Source organism: Ochotona princeps, chromosome 2 (genome assembly GCF_030435755.1).
Source record: "Ochotona princeps isolate mOchPri1 chromosome 2, mOchPri1.hap1, whole genome shotgun sequence".
NCBI lineage: Eukaryota > Metazoa > Chordata > Mammalia > Lagomorpha > Ochotonidae > Ochotona > Ochotona princeps.
The window spans coordinates 58,910,677-58,922,440 of NC_080833.1; positions in this window are offsets into that span (position 1 = coordinate 58,910,677).

The following is an 11,764-nucleotide window of genomic DNA, read 5'->3' on the forward strand; positions in this document are numbered from 1 at the left end:
GACAGAGAGGAAGTGGAGCCGCCGGGATTAGAACCAGCGGCCATATGGGATCAAGGCGAGGACCTTAGCCACTAGGCCACGCTGCCAAGCCCCCAGATGCATTATTGTAAGGGAGATGAGTCAGAAGCAGAGCAGCTATGTCTTGAACTGGTACCTGTATAAGATCATGGTGTTGAAGGCTGCAGCTTAGTCCACTGTGCCACCATGCCAGCTTTCTTAATTTTCTTTTAAAAACAACATAGTTTATTTAATGTTGAAACTATGTGTGAATATTTATCTGAGATTCTTCTGTCACTTATAGTACTCTATAAAATTTGCTAGTAGGAATGATAGGATATTATTAAATGTGTTTACTTAAAATATTTTATAATTTGAGAGCCTTAGAAATTTAGGGGATTCAAAGATGTGAACACACAGTTTATAGCTCTTCTATAACATAAATACTTTTTTTCATTCTGTAGAAGTCACTAATAGGAAATTTTTGCCATCTGGTGTTTCAGAGCCCTTTATGAATTAATTATGGTGTTTACTAGCCATGTGGGAGTAGAGAAGTCTAATTAGGTCAAGGAGTTTGGCCCTGCTGGAGACTGAAAGGCAACGCATGATAAGGTGTCACTGGCAAGGCTACTGCATTGCTTTCTTGAGAATACAGATTTAAAAATAAGACTAGGACAATTCAAAGATGATATGTAAGTGTGTTGGGAAAATAATATCATAATTATGATAAAACTTAGTACAGTTTGTCTTCAATGTGTGGTAAAAATAAAACATTTGGGCCCGGAGCGATAGCGTAGCAGTTAATGTCCTTACCTTGAACACGCCAGGATCCCATAGGTGCACTGGTTCTAATCCTGGCGGCCCTGCTTCCCATCCAGCTCCCTGCCTGTGGCCTGGGAATGCAGTCGAGGATGGCCCAAGACTTTGGGACCCTGCAGCCACGTGGGAGACCTGAAGGAATCTCCTGGCATTGCGGCTGCTTAGGGAGTGAAGCATTGGATGGAAGATCTTCTTCTCTGTCTCTCCTCTTTGTAAATCTGCCTTTCCAATAAAAAAAAAATCTTAAAAAAATAATAAAAATGGTAAAACATTTTACCTGACACAGAACTTTGCAAGTTTTTCATGCTACAGGAGGAAGGGGATGCTTGCTCCTGAAAGTCCACTCATTCATTCATTCATTCATGGCTTCAGTCATTTAACAGGCATGAGAACTAGATATTGTAGCTGAAAAGGTCTCTTTCAAAGTCTCTTTCTTGAAAGAGAACATGAAGTGTTGGTGGATAGGATGTGTAAATAGTTAGAAAACAACGTTGTAAGTGTAGTGTCAGCAAAATTGGAGGATATTATGGGTGTTTCCCAAAGGAAAAACTCCCTGTTCATGGGTAGGGTAGGGAAATTCACTGAGCTTATTTCATCAGGAATCAAATCTGTTTCAACTTTGTTGTTAAAAGGTTGGGACAAGAATAACGCACACAGGATACATAGAACATGTAATTTAAGGTGGTAGTCAGGGGTACTGCACCTGGAGGTTTCACCGGAGAGTGAGTACCTACTTAAATGTTGAGCTGTCAGCATCTGTCTCACCCTATTCAACATCTTTTCATTCCTTCAACCTTATCCTTTTTCTCAAGAATTTGACTAATTTTCGCTGATGATATATGGCTGAGAAAATAATTCACACAGGTGTAAATAGCTGAAAAAGTTTAGTTTGCATTCTTATGAAAGATTTTCAGTTTCTCATAAAATCTCAAGCCATGGGTTAAAACCCAAATGTTTGCAGAGGCCAGGCAATAATATTAATTAATGAAGCAGGTATGTGTAAGATACTGGGTAATGAGGGAGGTCGTGATGAGCTATTTAAATATATTCAAAATCAACAAGAGTAGTTATTCTTGGTACCTGTTTAGTGTGCTTTCCTTTTGCCATCTCAGGGTCCAAGTGTTTCTAGAAGCTTACCAATCATAGTATTCCATTTAAACTCAAAGATAGCTTGAGATCTTGCCCCAGGTGGTCCAAATGGAAAGTGAAGTATCCTGATGAATGGTAAGCAGTCTATGAACTATTCACATCTTTTCCTAGAGGTACAACACTAGAGAAAAAAAAGCCAGTGGCTTTGTCTCACCTCTTTGTTTGTTGGATGCCCTAGTAAATAAAATAATGATTTTTGATGGGGAGAGAAGGAAGCCTTGCTATAGAAAGTGCTTAGCATAATTTCCCTGGGTAAGAATTATTTCCAGGAAATAAACTTGGAATCTGTTGCTTTATGGACATGGCTTCCTTAAAGAATGCCAGATAAAGTTAAAACATCTTGTAATTCCCTGAGGTATAAGATGAACATGTTTAATAAAGTATATAATTTCATCATTTGACATAATAATTTGCAAAATATTACACAGAGATCTTACCTGTTTTTGAGGGACAGTTAATCAGAAATACTTGGAAAGTTAATTTTCCAAGCCTGCATTGCTATTCCTTTCCTTTCCCTTCTCTGTTGATTTCTTGGACTTTCAAAAATGATTAGTAGGGCCCGGCGGCGTGGCCTAGTGGCTAAAGTCCTCGCCTTGAAAGCCCCAGGATCCCATATGGGCGCCAGTTCTTATCCCGGCAGCTCCACTTCCCATCCAGCTTGTGGCCTGGGAAGGCAGTCGAGGACGGCCCAAGGCTTTGGGACACTGCACCCGCATGGGAGACCCGGAAGAGGTTCCTGGTCCCGGCTTCGGATCGGCGCATACCGGTCCGTTGCGGCTCACTTGGGGAGTGAAACATCGGATGGAAGATCTTCCTCTCTGTCTCTCCTCCTCTCTGTATATCCGGCTTTCCAATAATAATAATAAAATCTTTAAAAAAAATGATTAGTAGAGCTTAATGCTCTTTCTAATTTTTGTGAGTCTAAATTGATAAACCAATCTTAAGTGTTAGCTCACCTGTTCATTGTGATTGATTTAAAGATAAATATATTGAATCAGGAAACATCAATAAGAATATCATGTAGAATTCATTCTTGGAACATTGCAAATGGAGTTATTTATTCACTGGAGCTGCTAAGCTGGTACATATTAAGATCCACTCCATGGAGAGGGTTTCCTAACAAAAAGTCAAGCAGAGAAAATAAGAGCTGATAGGGTTAAGAGAAATGGAGAGGGCAAGGAGAGATGAGAAAGTGAACTCTGAAGATGGCATTTGATTCTGGAATTGAAGACTGTAGCTAGCAAGTTGGTGCACACTCCTTTTGCTTAAGATAAATTGCAAGAAGCTTGTCACATGCAAGCAAGAATTGTGGTTAATATTATAACGAACTTGGTGTTGGCTTAGCCTGAAGGGCCTAGAAATTCAGAAACATGCAAGACCAGCTGGGGGGAACTAGTTCTCATATGAAATATATGATATGAAGTAAGGAACATATATATTGTAAAGTGATTTTAAGCTTTTACCTTTGTTTCATACCTAAATTTATTGGAGTTTTAAACATGTAGAAACTTTAAAAAGTTTTAAATACAAAGGTACTTTGAAAAATTTATGAAAACAGAATGAAGAGGCAAGTTAATTTTGGGTAAAGCTACCACCTGTGACATTGGCTTCCCAGATAGGCTTCAGTTCATATCCTGGTTGCTTAATTTCAGATCCATTCCCTGCAGTTTGGACTGGGAAAGACAGTGGGCAAAGTCCCAAATATTTGAGGCTCTGCTTTTCATTTGGAGATCTCAGATAAAGCTCCTGGCTTCAGTATGACTCAGCCCTGGCCATTGTGGCCATCTAGCAAGTGAACCAGTAGATGGAAGATCTTTCAATATCTCTTTTCTGTCTCTCTCTCTCACACACACACACACAAACACACATACATACTTTCTGTCTCTGCTTCCCTCTCCAGTGCTTTCAAATGAATGAATTATCTTTAAAAGAGCAAAAAATCTTTGAAATCTGTTTATAGCAAGTTTATTCAAAAAGTAGAAGATGCATATTATTAAAATTGTTCACAGATATCAAAACATTTTTGTACTAATACAAACTTTAAAAAATATTTTATTTATGTTCTAGAGAGAGCCCATTCACTGGTTTATTTCTAGATGCCCACAGTGTCTAGAGCTGCCAGCTAGAACTAGGAGCCAGTAACTAAAATCAACGTCTTGCACATGGGGCCCAGCTTGGTAGTCTAGCTGCTAAAATCTTCACCATGAACACACTGGGATCCCATATGGGCACTGGTTCTAATCCCTGGCCCAGCTTCCCATTCAGCTCTTTGCTTGCAGCCTTGGAAAGTAGTCAAGGATGGCCCAGAACCTTGGGACCCTGTGCCCATGTGGAAGACCTGGAAGAGGCTGTTGGCTCCTAGCTCCTGGCTTCAGAGCAGTTCAGCTCCAGCCATTGCGGCCGTGTGGGGAGTGAATCAACGGGGCAGATGAGCTTCCTCTCTGTCTCTCCTCCTCTCTGTATATCAGAGTTTTCAATAAAAATAAATAAATCTTTAAAAAAAAGGTCTCCCACATGGAATAGCAGGAAAACAAGAAAAAGTTATTCAGTTATTTTAAAAAGGTTTTTATTTATTTAAAAGTAAAAATTATAAAGAGAAGAAGGAGGCACACAGTGGAGAGATCTTCCATCCATTCCATCCAGAATGTCTAGCACTGGGCCACTGAATGCACGAATCAGGAGCTTCAAATGGCTGTCCCATTTGGGTTGCAGGACCCAAATGTTTTGACATTTCTGTTACTTTTATTGGATTGGAAGTGGAGCAACTAGGGTATGAACCAATGTGTATATGGAATGCTAGTGTCACAGCATCTTCTTCTTCCTCTTCCTCTCCCTCTTCTTCCTCCTCCTCTTCTTCCTCTTATTATTATTATTATTGTTTCCATGATACGTTTTTGCATATATAGGGGTTACCTCCTGCCCCTCCTCTTTCTCTCCTACCCCATTTTCCCTCATATTATTACAGTAGTATAGTCCTTAATAACAGTTATAAGATTAACATTCTGCTATTTAAGTACATCGTGGAATTGTAGATATAGCTAATAATAGTCTATTATATTGTCAAGGTAAATATATTTATCTGTTTCACTGGGAGTCCTCTTTATTTGGGAGTAAAGATGTGTACTGCAGCATTTCTTCACTTGCTGTAATGCTAGTCTTCCTTCTATAGTACTTGTTCACCTATATATCTATTTCTCCAATGTTTTGCATGAATTTTGTCTTATATCAAAACACGTACTGTTTGGCCTTGTGGGATTAGCTTGTTACACTGAGCCATTTGGTTACATATGATAGAATTTCATTCTTTTTAATAGCTGTGTAATATTTAACAGTGTAGTTTTACCACATCCTTTATCCATTCCTCCTTCGATAGGCATCTGGGTTGCCGCCATGTCTTCGCTATTGGAGATTGTGCTGCTGTAACTATATGGTTAGAGGTTATTTTCTCATATGTGGATTTCACTTTCTTTGGATGTATTCCCAGAAGTGTGATAGCTGGGTCATATGGTAGATCAATTTTCAGTTGTGTTAGCACTACATACTGACTTTCATAGTGGCTGCACTTCTGCACTAGCCTAAACTTCCACCAACAGTGGAGTAGAGTGTCTTTTACCCCACATCCACACTAGCAGGTATTGTTGGTAAATTTCTGAATGTTGTCCATTCTCACTAGAGTTACAGGGAAACTCAGTGTGATGATGATGATGATGATGATTTGCACTTCCCGAATAGCTAGGGTGCCTTAGCATTATTTTCTATGTCTATTAACTATTTAAAATTTGCTCTTTTGAAAAATGCCCATTCATTCCCTTTGCCTATTTCTTAAACAGGTTGTTGAGCTTGTGAAACTCCTTGTAAATCCTGGAGTTTAGTCCCTTATCTGTTGCTTAGTGTTCAAAGATTTTTCTGCCATTCTGTTGGTTGCTCCTTTGCTTTGTTGATCATTTCCTTTGCTGTACAGAAGTTTCTTAATTTAATTTAGTCCTATTTGTTTATTTGGTTTTGACTGCCTGTGCTTTGGAGACTTTTCTAAGAAGTCTTTACTGATGTCTGTGTCTTGTAGAGTGCTTCCTATATTTTCCTCTAGTAGTTTAATGGTTTCTTGGGGAAGATCTAGATCCTTGATTTATTTAGAGCTGATTTTTATATAAGGTGACAGGTGGGCTTCTTGTTTCTTACTTCTTTAGATATCCCAGTTGTCCCAACATCATTTGTTGAAGAAACCACATTTTTTCCTGGATTATTTTCACTTCATTTGTCAGGGGTTAATGGTTGTATATGTGTGAATATCTTTAACCCTGTGCCACAGTGCCAGCCCTGGAACACAATTCTGAATCCATCACTGTTGTTGCCATGTTGTATGTTAATAGGAAGCTGGAGTCATGGCCAAAGCTGCAGGTTAGACCCAGATCTGATATTTCAGGTACTCCAGTGTGGGACACAAGCATCTTAACCTCTGAGCTAAACACCCACAGTGAAAATAAACTTTAGGTCCAGTTTTCCATGAGCTTTTTGAAGCACCCTCATAAAATTGTGAGTATTTAAAAAAGTTTTCTTAAACATCATAAACTATCTAGTTTAGAAGGAATGTTCTGCATTGACTGTGACTGTGTGGTAGGTAATACATAATGTTCTATAACTTTAAATTTGATTTAGGAAGCAAAACCCCATTTTAGCATTTTATGTGTAGTTTTCTGTTTCTTTTTATACAGATGTGTTGTTTTCACAAATAGGGAGTGATTCTTCTGTAAGCGCAGCTCCTGCAACAATGCTCAATGATTATAGGATGAATGAAGAGTGGAATTTTACTCTTACCACTATTTAAACTATGCAGAAACCTGTACAATGTGAAGTTGTGCAGGAATAATTCCCTCTTCTCTACCAAATGTGCATAAGTATTTTACCTAATTTTCAACACTTTGTTTAATTGTGGAAAATAGAGTTAAAGAAGTGTTGCAAACACTTGTTGAGATAACTAATTGCTTTAAATTATTCCACAACTTTTAAAAAATAATTAATTAATTGTTTAAAATTCAGAATTACAGAAAGAACCCAAGATAGCAAGACATCTTCCATCCTCTGGTTTACTCTCCGCATGGCAACAACATCCAGGGCTGGGCCAGGCTGAAGCCAGGAGCTTCATCTGAGTTTCCCACCTCAGAGCAGGAACCCAAGCATTTGGTCCATCTTCCACTGCTTTTCTCAGGCCTTAGAAGGGGCCTGAATCAGAAGTGGAACATCTGGGACTCAAAGCAGCACCAATGCATGATGCTGGCATTACAGACTGTCGCTTTAACCACAATGCTAGTCCCCATTACAGTTTTGAGTCTTGGTTGTAATCATGCACCTTTGAAACCAAAATTACTACTCTGTTTTTTGCTAGTCTGACAATCTTGGCCTAAGTGCTCTCTGCTTCCTTAGGCATATAAGAGAAATCATAATGTATCACATTATTGTTTGCATTAAATATGTACTATGCTTAAAATTCTTTATGTAAAGTGTATCTGGCACATAGTAAAATGTCATGTAAATGTTTTGGTAAATATTCTTGTTATTATTCTCAACTTTAGTCTTGTCAAAATAAAATAGTAATATATAATATATGCAAAATTCAAATGAGGTAAATTATAAAATTCATGACAATAAAAATAATTATTAAAATAATGCATTTAATATTAAAGTACACATACACACTAACTCATTTAAATAATAAGATATAAGGTGTGGGCATTGCTTGGGTTCAAACCAAGGTTCTGTAGCATATTGTTCATATGATTTGGGGAAGTTATTAACTTTTGTGTGTACCTTCTAATAAAAATATGAAAACTGGTAGTGTATATTTTATAATATAGTTAAGTGGGTTAATTTGGTAACTCCTGTGGAGTAATAAAGATAGTGGCAGAAACATAGTAAGTAGTCAAAAATGTTAGCTTCTGATGTTACTTTGAATTTTAATCACATGAAGTGCTAAAAATGAATGTAAAACTACCTGCTTGTTGAGGCTGAGGATAAACATGCCCATGAAAATGTTTGGTAAGTGGCAGTTATATGCTAAATTCCAGTTTCATTTCTTTTTTTTATGATTCAGGAGATTAATCAAAATTTTAATGTCTTCAGGTTGTCAATTTAAGGATCTGTTCTATTTTTGTTTATGGATGTAGAATAGAGAATATTGGTTAAATTTTGATCATTGATTAAGGTGACTTATCAGCTTACTTTATTATAATTGGGAAAGGTTAGATAAATGGACTTGTATTCAGATTTCTTATAGCAAACAGTGGTGTATAGTTGGTTGGAACTGAAGGCAGATGTTATTCATTAAAAGGTGCACAAGACATGAAAGATTTCATTATGCTGTTTTGCTCCCACAACTTGCACCTGGAGCTTTTTAATGAAAATGCCCTTTGGAGACACGCAGCACTTTGCAAAGTATGAACCTCGCTAAACCTCTTCTTGCTTCCCACTGACAGGTCTTCGTGGCACTGTGAATAATCTTAAGTGGTGTGAACTATAACTAGTTGAAACATTTTTTTTTGTTGGTCTATAAGAACACATGTTGTTAGGACAAGGCAAAGAAAAAATTGTCAGGGAATAGCTTGGGAAAATTGTATACTCTATAAAATTGTGTAGTCAAAAATTGTGCAACTCTGTAAAGATGGCAATGTATACCTAGTGACCAAGTCCAGTAGATGGCAGTTTAGTAACATATATTTTTTTGTACTTAGCAATTCATGTTTGGGAGTTGTTTTTTCTTACAATATATAGGTAAATATGTGTCTTAACTTTTACTTTTTAATGTCACCTTTTTATGGAAAATTTAGCATGTTTCATCTTTATGTGTGATGTTTGATGGCTCAGAGAAAAAGAATTGTTATAAACTTGTCAATTGACATAGACTGGAAAAGGAATGTTGAAAATTTCCAGGATTTTCCCACTACTCTTTATTACAACTTAATTCATTTGGAAATATACATAATTTTGATATTTGAAGAGATAAAGAATGTAGAAACCTTTCTCCAAGTAAAATAGCACCAGTATGGCAGTTGGTACCTCTGAAAAACTGGCTGTAGTGTTAGCATTCCATGTATATTTTCTTTAAGATATTCAGCTGAGACAGGTATGAAAAGGAGCAGAAACATACGGAATATCAGAATGAAAAGTTAATATTTCCAATACGACAATGAGCAAAAATAAGAGTGTAGCTTTCTCAAGGACTGCAGCACTTGTTCCATGGGATTTACTGGAAAGGCCTGGTATTAGGAAGATTTCAGTACCACAGAAGAAAGCTGACAGCTCTTCCTGAGATGCAATCAGACCATTGCACCTGGTGTATTGGTTTAATTGAGCATGCATTGCAACCTTCAGCAAGAAATCCTCTGCCATGATACCCTGTTTTCTTGGGCAGTAGGGCCTGACAGATTCTTCACACAAGTAAGCAGTTGAAAGTGATACAATTTTGACATGAAATGTGCTTATATTTAAAAGCCATTTAACGGGCTTGTTTGCTTATAATTTTGTAATAAAATAAATGACCTTCTGTGTAAAGCAGTTTTAAAAACACATCATAACATTTTAAGTATTTAGGTCTTGCAACATTTGTTCCAATTTTCTAGTGACAGACATAGAGTAATAAGATTTCCCTAACAGATGTTTAGTGCTGGTTACTCACATGTCACTCAAGCTGACAAGGTTTTTGAACAAAACTTGCTCTTCCTCATGTGAGCATTTTCAATTCAATTTTAATTGAATATTATATATTCACAAAATTCACATTGTTAATGTGATAGGATGATTTGTAGTACACTCTGTATACTACATGGGTTTTCCTGTGTTTTTCCAACTGTAGTATATGTTGTGTTGCCAAAGCAAACACATACATGATTTTTTAAGATTTACTTATGTATCTTGAAAATCAGAGATGTAGAGCAAGAGAAAGAGATCTTTCCATCTGCTGATTCGCCTGAAGCTGAAAGTCAAGAGCTTCCCGATCTCCCATTTGGATGCAGGGACCCAAGCGCTTGTATCACTCTCTGCCGCTTTTTCAGGTCATAAGCAGATAGCTGGATGGGGAGTGGAACAGCTGGGACAAGAACTGGGACTCATATGCCATACTAGTGTCACAGCTGAAGGATTAGCATGCTAAGCTACATCACTGCATTGCCCTTACATGATTTTTAAAATATATTTATTTTATTTATTTAGAAAGGCAGAGTTATAGAAATTGGGGAAGAGACAGAGAGAGGGGAATATACCACCTGCTTATTCATTTCTCAAATAATGCAGTAATCAAGGTTAGGTAAAATTGAAACAAGGAGTTTCTTCCAGGTCTCAGCACATGGTCCATCTTCCACTGCTTTCTCAGGCACATTATCAAGGAATCGGATCAGAAGTAAGCATTTGAGAATCAAACTGGGACCTGTATGGGATGCCAGGGTCACAGGCAGCAGCTTGTGTCTACTATATCAGAACACTGGCCTTGGAAATAGACTCAAAACGACCACTAAGATCAGATCATATGCTACAAATTTAAGTATATCTCAGACAATATTCTAAATCCTATATGCCTTAAGAGTAACTTTGGTCCATATCATAATGAGATCATAGTATTTTGGAGTTGTGAAAGATATTTACAAATAATCTATATCAAATGAATGCATATATTTAAGGATTTTCTTTTTTGAATATTCCTGCAATAGTTGGATTTATTTTACATATTTTAAAATATTTATTTATTTATTTGGAAAGATTTACAGAAAGAAGAAGGGACAGAGAAAAAGATCTTCCATACACTGGTTCACTCCCCAAATGGCCACAGTGGCTGGAGATGAGCTCATCTGATATCAGGAGCCAGGAACTTTTTCTAGATCTCCTACATGGGTGCAGAGTCCCAATGCTTTGGGTCATCCTTGACCACTTTTCCAGGCCACAAACAGGGAGTTAGATGGGAAGTAGAACAGCTGGAACATGAACTGGAGCCCATATGGAATCCTAGCAGTTGCAAGGCAAAGATTTAGCCACTGAGCCATCACACTGGGCCTATATTTGGATTTATTTTTCAAGGAATGCTTTGCAAGTACCGTTGAAATTAGATAGTTTTTGTTTTCATTTATTTATTCTCTCATGATGTATTATCTCAAGATGTATTTTCCAGGAATTGTGCTAGGGATTGCTCATGCAGAGTAAGTATTTCACTACCCCTGCTTCTGAGAAAGACCTCAGTCCAGGTGGGAACTTAGACAAGTAAAATAATTACCATTCTATAGTGTGATAACTGCTAAGATAGTTTTGTACACATTCCTGTGGGGAAACAGGTGAGGGCAGCGCAATCTATGTAACTTGTGGGTTCTGTTACAACAAAGAAAAAAATCAAAATAAAGCTGTTTCTCAAATTTGAGCAGGAATTCTTAGAGGAGAAGTGAGAACTGAGGATTAAGAAAATAAACATGAATGCAGATGGGTATGTTCAGACAATGATAGTATAAAATATAGAGAAAAAATGGGACATGATGGAGGAGTGATATTGCAAAGATGATTCAGGGAAATACTGTGAATATCAGATGCTAAGTTTGATACATGTTTTGAAGGAAATAGGGAGGTATAACAATTTTTGACAATGGATAAAAGGGATATGCTTTCATTTATATTTTTAAAAAGTTATCTCTTGCAATGTTGTGAAAGATGGTTTAGATTAGATAAAAAAGAATAGGCAGGTAATGTATGTTTGGGTCCTGTATCAATAAATTGGAGGGGCGATGGACCCCTTATGTTAAGATACATTTTAGGGGCATGTAGTGGGAGG